The sequence below is a fragment of the Tupaia chinensis genome, unplaced genomic scaffold, assembly GCF_000334495.1.
Source record: "Tupaia chinensis unplaced genomic scaffold, TupChi_1.0 Scaffold139491_1, whole genome shotgun sequence".
In the NCBI taxonomy this organism is placed as follows: Eukaryota; Metazoa; Chordata; class Mammalia; order Scandentia; family Tupaiidae; genus Tupaia; species Tupaia belangeri.
The window spans coordinates 1327939-1337653 of record NW_006199376.1 but is presented as its reverse complement, the minus strand read 5'-3'; the positions used below and the strand labels follow the sequence as shown (position 1 = coordinate 1337653).

At 40.3% G+C, this 9715-nt stretch overlaps 1 pseudogene; it reads left to right on the top strand.

Moving 5' to 3' along the window:
• Positions 1-9715, top strand: part of LOC102490563 (interferon-induced very large GTPase 1-like) — a 38585-nt pseudogene that overhangs the window by 25231 nt on the left and 3639 nt on the right.

The window sequence follows — 9715 nt, the reverse complement described above, 5'->3', positions numbered from 1 at the left end:
TGTAAAATTCAGAGTTCAAGATTTGTGGAGGGCCCTGGTGAATGAGAACTTTATTTTCAGTTTCAGGAACACCCGAGAGGTCATGGCCATGAGTAAACTGGAAACCAAGTATAATGAATGGACCTGGGAGCTGAGGAGTCATGTCCTGAACTTGTACATGAAGATAAGCAATCAGATTCAGAATGGACAAATAGTGGCACTTGAAAGAAGCACACTTGAGGCTCCTGTTACAGAAAAATATGAAACCATTAAGCAAGAACTTGAAACTTATTTTAATGAAGACCCAGACAATGAAATACTAATTCAATGGAAAGCAAATTTTGAAAATAAGCTAAGAAACCTGAAGGAGGGACTAATTTCAGATAGCAGAAGAAAAGCCAATGAACTCATTAGTCTGAGACAAAGTAAAAAAAGACTGGATAAGAAAAAAACAGATTATGAAAAGGATATATTGGAAAGAAGCCGAAAGCTGGCTTTAACTGTGAAGGATAAAGAAATGAGTGAGGAAGAGTTACATGAGAAATTCAACCCACTTTGGACAAAATGGGTCTCTGAAGTTTCTTCAAATCTCTCTCCGGTTGAAGAGCCAAACATTGATATGGATTCTGAAAACATCCTGTGGGAATACTTCCAACAAGAGAAAAACATAGTAGACAACCTTCGTAGTAATTATGGACAGAAGTTTGAAATCGATTATGACAAACATGTCAGAATGAGTAAGAAATTCCTAATTATTGAAAGGCATTTAGAGGCCCGAGTTAGAGAGTCCATTGACAGGACGACTGAGTGCATCACAACAAGAGTTAATGAAACTATTAACAACATTCCGAGGCAACAGCGTGATTACAGCCCAAGTGATTTCCATGAGATTCTGAGAATAGTTGATGAGGAAATGAAATCTGCCTCCACTGAGGTGAGATACACATTGACACGCCAATACAAGATTGACTTATCTTTGTGTTTATTCAAAAAAGCAGCAGAGAAGTTTAAGGGAATACACAGGGCATTCAAGAGAGCAAATGATCCTGTACACTATCTAGAAAACAAGAAAGATGATTTCTTCATGAGTTTTAAGATCTCCTGCCAAGGAGCAACCTCCATCAAAACGTTTGTTGATTTTCTGTGGCATAAGCTCACTCCTGCTGTTTCTGCCACCATATCAGGAAAATTAATACTAAACTGTGCTGGAGAACTAAGAGCTAACTGCCCTGCATTAAATGGAAACCGGTCTAATCTTGAGAAACATATTCTCATCTCTTTGGCTGAGGAAGAAAATTTTGATAGTTATTGGAAATACATTCATAACTCAGAACTATTTTTTAGGCATTATGTTAAAAACCAAATTATAAAATATTATTCAGACAAAGGAGCAGAAAATATCAAGACTTCCTTAAAAATAACTTTAGAGGACATCAAGAATGCTATCCTCTCTGCCATTCATGACTCCACAAGAGTAGCTAAAGATAAAAGCAGCACCGCATCTGAGTGGCTGGATTTCTTCTGTGATCATCTGGGAAGCAAGTTTGTCTTTCCCCGAGAAGAACTAATAAACATTGAACACCAGGAGATAAAAGATACTGATTTTCTCAAAGAAACCATGAGTGCAGCGTTGGATTCTGTAATGAAGACGGTAGAACAGGATTTTTTAAAAGAAAAAGTGAGGGCTGTAGAAACGATGGCTTCTGAAATTGAGGAAATGCTCTCCAAACAGCTCTGTGGCTGCTGGAAACAATGTCCCTTCTGTGGAGCGATTTGTACAAACACAATTCCTACACACGACAGAGACCACAGTGTTCCCTTCCACCGTCCGCAGGCTGTCTATGGATGGAAATGGTACAAAACAGACAACTTTTCTGTTGATTTCTGCACTAGTTTGGTAGCAAGTGATGATTATTTTCGTGTGAGCGATGACCGGAGGATTCCATTTAAGACCTACCGGCAAGCAGGGGGGGATTACGCCACATGGAGCATCACCCCAGACTCGTCTCAGGGAGCATCCCCCCGAATCCCCCTCGCCAGCCATATTGGAAGTGGTTTGTCTGCCACTTCAGATCAAAGCTAGAAGAGAAATATGAGAAAAAATTCACTGGTCTTGGTAAAATCCCTGACTCATGGACCAAGATTACAAAGGAGGACGTTCTTAATGACTTGAAAAGACAATAATATTATACTATTCAATGACCACAAAAGACATTACAACTTAACCTGTTTTTTGAAATTTTCTTTGTCTTAAAATATATAAAATCTTATAAAAAAGGGGCCAGTTGGTGGCATTGTGGTTGGTGTGCGGGACTTCACATGTCCTGCTGTGGTTCGAGCCTCAGACCCAGCAAGTTGCTTTCTCACTTTCCCTTTCTCTCTTTCTCTGGTCAAATTTACAAAATAATAATAAGAAGAAATAAAATTGAATAAATGATTCTTTAAAATGTTTTCCTTTAGTCTTAGAGAAAGTCGTTGTAAAAAGGAAAATCAAAATAATTACATGCTACAGAATAATTTTATGGGTAATTGAATAAATATAGAGATCTTGGTTAATGCAATATGATCTGTTTATTTCATTTTTTAGTTTTCATCCTCTAAAGTTATGAGAAAATATTGTGAACATTTGAATAAAAAAATTTATAGAATGTCCATGATTCCAAATATGGCAATATTTATACACATTCTGTCCAAAAGGAACAGAGACTTGACCACAGTCTCTCCATTAATTTAGGAAATATTATTCAAAAAATAGGAAAAAAAAGAAATATTATTAAGCAGATATAAATGAACTATTTTTCTTATTTTACTCTCTTCTTCCCTGGCATTATGGCAGTTCCCTTTACATGCTAAGAAAAAAGCATAATTCACAAAACTTATATATTCAAAATCTGGTTTGTATGAGTCTGGTGAGAATTGGCTCCTAAGGGAATCCCACCGTATCCCACTTTTTTTTTTTTTTCTTTTTTTGGAGAGGTTTTTCGCTATAGGGCGCGTGCGCTCACCAGACAGACAGAGAGAGACATAGAGACAGAAAGCGAGAAATCACCCCCCAGGGGGGATGGTCACGCCGCAATCCCTTCTCCTCCATTCTCCTCTCGGGATCTTGGGCACGCACGCACACGCGCCTGGCGTGAGTTTTAAGCCACCGGGTCCGGGACACGAACCGCAGTTGACTACGTGGGAGTCCAGCGACATAGCCATTACGCTAACTGCTGGTTCCCCCGTATCCCACTTTTTAAATAAATGCTTTTTTAAGAGGTGTTATCATTTACTGATTGTTTATTTTTTGGTACAACCAGAAAATAGTGAGATATTGACTTATAGGAGGCTTTGACTATCTTGCGTGTCAGCGTAACATCCATAGGTGGGGGGTAGGTGGATAGTTTTTATATCCTAAATACAAAGCATACTAAATGGCAGCTTGGAGTCACAGGTATACATTTAATGTGTCTTGAATATTTTAAATTATTTCTATTATGTTTTTTAGTCCTATTGTTTCCTAAAGGAAACCACTCTTCAGTTGTTGAGAATTGTGTGCACTCTGTAACATCTTTGGTTGTGGCAGTCCAGTTTTACTACTCATTTAGTTAATGTCCTGTGAAAGATTGGAATTTGAGTATGTAATGTGTATGATACTACGTTGTGATTTGGCAGGACTTACGTAACAGCTTTCAACATTTGAAGACAGTGGCACTTAATATCCTCTTAAGGAAAATTTGCCTACAAATTTGAAACTGGAATGTCACTGGAATAACTTCCAAAGAATCATGATACTGGGCTTTTTAAATTTTTGGTATGTATGTTAAGAATTGGGTACAAATTGAAATGTCTGTACTGATCCTCCACACAACCAATAAATCTCAATTACAATAGAAAAAAAAAAAAAAGAATTGGCTCCTGAAACAAAATATATAATGATCAAGTAAAAAAAAAAACATATTATTCAAGTTTGTGAATAAGTTCAAATTTGATTAAGCCATTAATGATTATAAAAACTTTTTTTAAAAGGAAAAATCAAAAAATGTAGTTTTGTGGGGGGTTTTTTTGTTTTATTTTGTTTTTGTTTTTAGAGGGAAATTTTTGCTACAGAGCTTGAGCACTTGCTGGAGAGACAGAAAGTGAGAAATCTCTCCCCAGGGAGTGGTCACATTGTAATCCCTTCTCCTTTGTCCTCCTCTCAGGATTTTGGGCATGCATGCACATAAGCCCAGCATGAGTTTCAAGTCTCTGGATCAAACCATAGTCAGTCTTATGGGCTCCAGTGCCTTAAACACTATGCCATCTGTTGGCCCTAAAATGTAGTTTTTTTTAATTCCTCTAATGATTAAACTTATTTGGGTGGGGATATTTCTTTTTTTTTTTTTTTTTTGAGAGTTTTTTCACTATAGGGCGTGTGCGCTTGCCAGACAGACAGAGAGAGACATAGAGACAGAAAGCAAGAAATCACCCCCCCGGGGGGGATGGCCATGCCGCAATCCCATCTCCTCCATTCTCCTCTCGGGATCTTGGGCATGCACGCACACATGCCCGGCGTGAGTTTTAAGCCACCAGATCTGGGACGTGAACCGCAGTCGACTACGTGGGAGTCCAGCGACATAGCCATTATGCTAACTGCTGGTTCCCTGGGTGGGGATATTTCAATTAGAAAATCTTTTTCTACATACAAAGATATAAGGAAATACTTATTTTCTCCAAGTCAGGCACACTAGTGCCTCTTCATACCATGTGAACCATTAGCTGAAGATCAGAATGTAAATGAACATTCTAAAGCCAACAGAGGGCCTGACAGGGGAAGGAAATGCCCCTTTGGAAAACCTACAACTTATGCTGGTCTATCTCAAGGAGTCCTGACACAAAGAAGAAAATGTCTTCCTGTTGGACATAAAGACACTCACTGACTTCATTAACAGGTACACTCTCCATTCCTCTGTAACTAGTGAAAATACAGCAGGAACACAGGGGTGATGGACCCAGAACTCACACTGAGACATGAGTTTTGGTCTCATGCTCAGGAAGAATTAGAGAAATGGACAATGAGAGTAGGTATACTAAAGCAGGGACTTTATTAAAAGAGAGGGAAGGAAAAACAGAGCTCGCAAGAAGAGAGGGTATCAGAAAATGAATTGTCCATGAAAAACTGAGGCGTGGATTATTATTTTGGTCAGGAAGGGCTTTGTCCCTGCTTGCTTTAAGTGGGGCTTATGTATGTATTTTTTTCATGGTGAGGAGGTGCACATGTTGAATGGGTCTAGTTATTTTTTATTTTGAAGTGGGTACAAAGTTAGATTTTTGTTTAGAAGTGCTGGGCTATAAAAACCAGTATCTTATCCTCTTTTTGGAATGCGGTCAGGCCTGGCAAAAGCCTGGTTTTTAAGTCTAGGTCATGTTGCCTAGGTCAGTCACTGAGCCACCCCTGCAAGCTCTCTCCTGAACAAGCAGCAGAACTGCTTTGTCTCTATTTTTAAACTTAACCATTTTGTGATTTTATTTTGGACTTATATCCTATATTTTTAGGGTCCCTGTCTCCTACCTCATAAAAGCCCCGAGAACAGCAGCCAAGCGGGAATGAGAGTGCTGACTGCCTCTTTTTCCCCTTGAAGGGCATCAAGCATATTCTCAGTCTCATATTGAATGATCAGAGTCTCCAAAGGAAACCTTGGAATAGCAAACTTACAAGGGAATCAGCTCTTCTTAAACACTGTGATTTTTCCAAATAGCCCTACTGATAAGATAGGGAGGTCATATCCAACAGCCCAGTAGCCCAGGGCATATCTGCATAATTCTGTACCAACCTTATTGCCTTAGCTACCCAGTGAAAATTGTATGAAACCCTATAGGGGAGACAAAGAGACTAAAACAAATATAAGAAAGGGTCCACAGAAATTCAGGACCGAGACTTTGAGTGTGAATCCGCTGAGCTAGTGCTGGTACAAATAAACTGCTATTTTCCTGCTAAAAGCCTCAGTGTCTGGTCTCTCTCGCTAAATAGCCCTCTACGGTAAGAGTTAAAAGGACCTACTAATTTCTATGGTTAAAAATATGTATATACACTATAAAACTGAAATGGTGATGGAAACAGAGCCCCAGCACTGCATGATGCCTGCCTCTCACATCACTGCATCCTTGTCCCATTAATATTTGCTGAATGTCTTTTATGTTTCGTCAAGTAATCTATAAAGGCTTTTAAGTAAATATTATTATATATCATAAGTTCACTTTAGTTTACAAGTCAAAATTTTTGTGCAAATATAAGTATATTTTGGGGGAGTGGGGTTTTTGCTATAGGGTGCATGGTTCACCAGAGACACAGAGAAACAGAAAGCAAGAAATCACTGCCCAGGGGGATGGTCACTCCACAATCCTTTCTCCTCCATTCTCCTCTTGGGATTTTGGGCACACATACACACATGCTTGGCATTTGTTGTTTTTTGTTTTTTGTTTTTGGTTTTGGTTTTTTTTGAGAGGTTTTCTTGCTATAGGGCCCGTGTGCTCACCAGACAAACAGAGAGAAACAGAGAGAGAGAAAGCGAGAAATCACCCCCAGGGGGGATGTCCACGACGCAATCCCTTCTCCTCCGTTCTCGTCTTGGGATCTTGGGCACGCACGCACACACACCCGGTGTGAGTTTTAAGCCACCAGGTCCGGGACGTGAACCGCAGTCAACTATATGGGAGTCCAGCAACATAGCCATTACACTAACTGCTGGTCCCGCCTGCTTGGCATGAGTTTTAACCCATTGGATCTGGGACTCTAACTGGTTCGACAATGTGAGAGTGCAGTGACATAATCATTACACCATCTGCTGGTACCATAAATATTATTGATAAAACTCCCAGACTTTTAAATAGAATAATTATTAAGTGAGATTCAGATACAGCTTTCAAAAATTCACAAAAAAATAACTGGAGAAAGTTATTTTAACTGGAGTAAATTGAGATAAAGAGAAGATTACTATGTAGGAGTGGGGTATGATGTGATAGCGGTGGAGAAAGTAATGTTTCCAATCTGGGACAGTCAAGGTTGGAGGAAATTAGAGAGTGGATTGGGTACCAATTAGGAAGGCAACATTAGGAACAGGGGAGTCAGGGGAATGAGGCAGGAGAGATTTTCATAGGAAGAGAGACCTGACCTGTGTTGTGTAAAATCCTTGGTTCTTTAGGTCCAGATTTCTAAGAATAGAGACCCATAACTCCAAATAAAATGAAAAAAAAAAAAAAAAAAAAACCCACACACACACACTTGTAAAGAAGGAAAAAGAAAATTTTAATAGGGAAGTGAGGAATTTTAATAGAAAGGAAGTAGACTTCCATGTCTGAAAGGCATGTAGCTGCCAAAGAAGTACAATTGCACTGGGCATGGGGTTAGGTGTTACATTTATCCCAAGAGTTGATCATGAAATTTTAGCAGGGGAAAGTCTGTCATAATATCTGGCCCCTTTGTTTGAATTCCTAGGCTTTGTCCTGCTCTTCTGCAACTCTCTGACAGTTGAGGAATTCAATTACCCAATCCCACATGCTCGGTGTGGACATAGAAGGTATGAGCATCCTTACCTGGATGAACTGCCCAATCAGTTTATTGCCCCAGTGGGAATCAGGATGTTGACCAAATCTTCATGTTGGGACCTTTTGTATTTATGAGGAATAGTAAAAGGGAAATTAACAACTGTACCTATGTGCCTTTCTCAGGTACTAAAGAAGAAAAATAAGATCTGTCTTGCCTTCCTGGTGCCAGAAGCTGGGTGGGAGGAAGGAGTCTCTACAGAGGGTCCAGTTGTAACTCCTGATAGATTATGATTACTGAAATAAGGGTCCTTCTGGTGTTTTCTTAGGACAACCCGATCATTTCTAGCAAATTGCCTAACACAGAGCTAGAGCCATTGGGTCCAGGTGAAGGTTACAGGTTACAGGTGGCCAGTTAGCAAGGTTAGTAGGGACACAATTCCCATGGCCAATAAAATGGGTCTATTGGAATCATTAAAAATAGAGAACATAAAAACACAGGGATTGGGAGTCACCACATCTGGAACTTTAGGAATGTTCCTGTCAGTTAATGGATGGCAAGTAAAGTGGGAGAGAAGGAATCACAAGGTCTGTAGGAAAGGAGCTAGGAGAAGGATGGACTACAGGACCGTGTAAGATGGCAGTGGGTTACTTACATGTAGACTCTACAAGTTCGAACCCTTAGAGGTATAGAGTAGAATAGTGGCTACCAGAGGCTGTGGGGAGAAGGGAAATGTTAGAGGAAGGTATGAAGTTTCAGTTAGAGAGGAGGAAAAAGTTCTACTGATCCACTGTGGGGGAAGGTGACTGTAGTTTACAAGTAATGTACTGTAGAATTCAAAGATGCAAAAAGAGTCCATTTTTTTGAGAGGTTTTTGCTATAGGGCGCATGCGCTCGCCAGAAAGACAGAGAGAGACAGAGAGACAGAAAGCGAGAAATCACCCCCCAGGGGGGATGACCATGCCGCAATCCCTTCTCCTCCATTCTCCTCTCGGGAACTTGGGCACACACACACACACACGCCCGGTGTGAGTTTAAGCCACCGGGTCCGGGACTCGAACTGCGGTTGCCTACGTGGGAGTCCAGTGACATAGCCATTATGCTAACTGCTGGTCCCCCAAAAGAGTGAATTTTGAATTTTGAATGTAAAAAGAAATGGTAAATGTGGGAGGTGATGGCTAGGTTACTGAGCATGATTTGCCCCTTCCAGCGTATATTCGGGTACGATAGCATCACAGTGTATTGCAAATATGTATACAGTCATTATTTCATTTCAATAAAAATGAAATTGAAAAAATAAAGATGTGTGGCTCCTAAATTAATTATTGTAAATTTGCACTGAGAAGTTTCGAAAGAGGTCTCTGTCAGAGATAGAGAATATGAATATAAGAAAGTTAAGAGAATGGCTTATGTCTAAAAATGGACCCTTTGAAGTAAAGGAATGATTTTATTTTAGACTATGGAGAACTGCATAAGAAACACAATTTTTATTTTCTCCTTGCCTCAAAATTATTGTTCTCTTTACTCCAACTCTTCAGTAACATCTGAAATAGCTGTTCGACTCTCTATGGTGGTGCTGAGGTGCAAGAGTGGACTCATCAGAGAGGGAAAGTGAGTACTCTCAGAGACGCTCATGGGAGCTACTACCGCTGCTAACTTTGTAGATACGGTGTCTGTGAGTCCTTGGGCACGTAACTTAACCTCTGTGTGTGCAGGCGCCCTAACTGTAAAATAGTAGCTGTCATGTGCTGTTATTGAGAAGAACAAACGAGGTGCTATATATAAAGCACATAGGTCAGTGCCCCAGGCACGTGATGAACACTCTGTAAGCATAAGGTGTCACAGTACACCTCCCCCAAGGTTCTTATTCCTTTGCATCTGAAAAACATTTCATTATAAGACAAAGGTTGAGATCATCTCACTATCTGAGGTTTATTGGTGTAATATTCAATATGGACCCCTTGGAAAATCACATTTGAGAACCTAGTAAGTTCTTGGGAGCAGCAGTTAGCATAACGGCTATGTCCCTGGACTCCCCCGTAATCAACCGCGGTTTGCGTCCTTGACCCGTGGCTTAAAACTCACGCCAGGCATGTGTGTGTGCGTGCCCAAGGTCCTGAGAGGAAAATGGAAGAGAAGAGATTGCAGCATGGCCATCCCCCCAGAGGGTGATTTCTCGCTTTCTGTCTTTCTGTCTCTCTCTGTCTGTCTGGCAAGCTAGCAAAAAAAAAA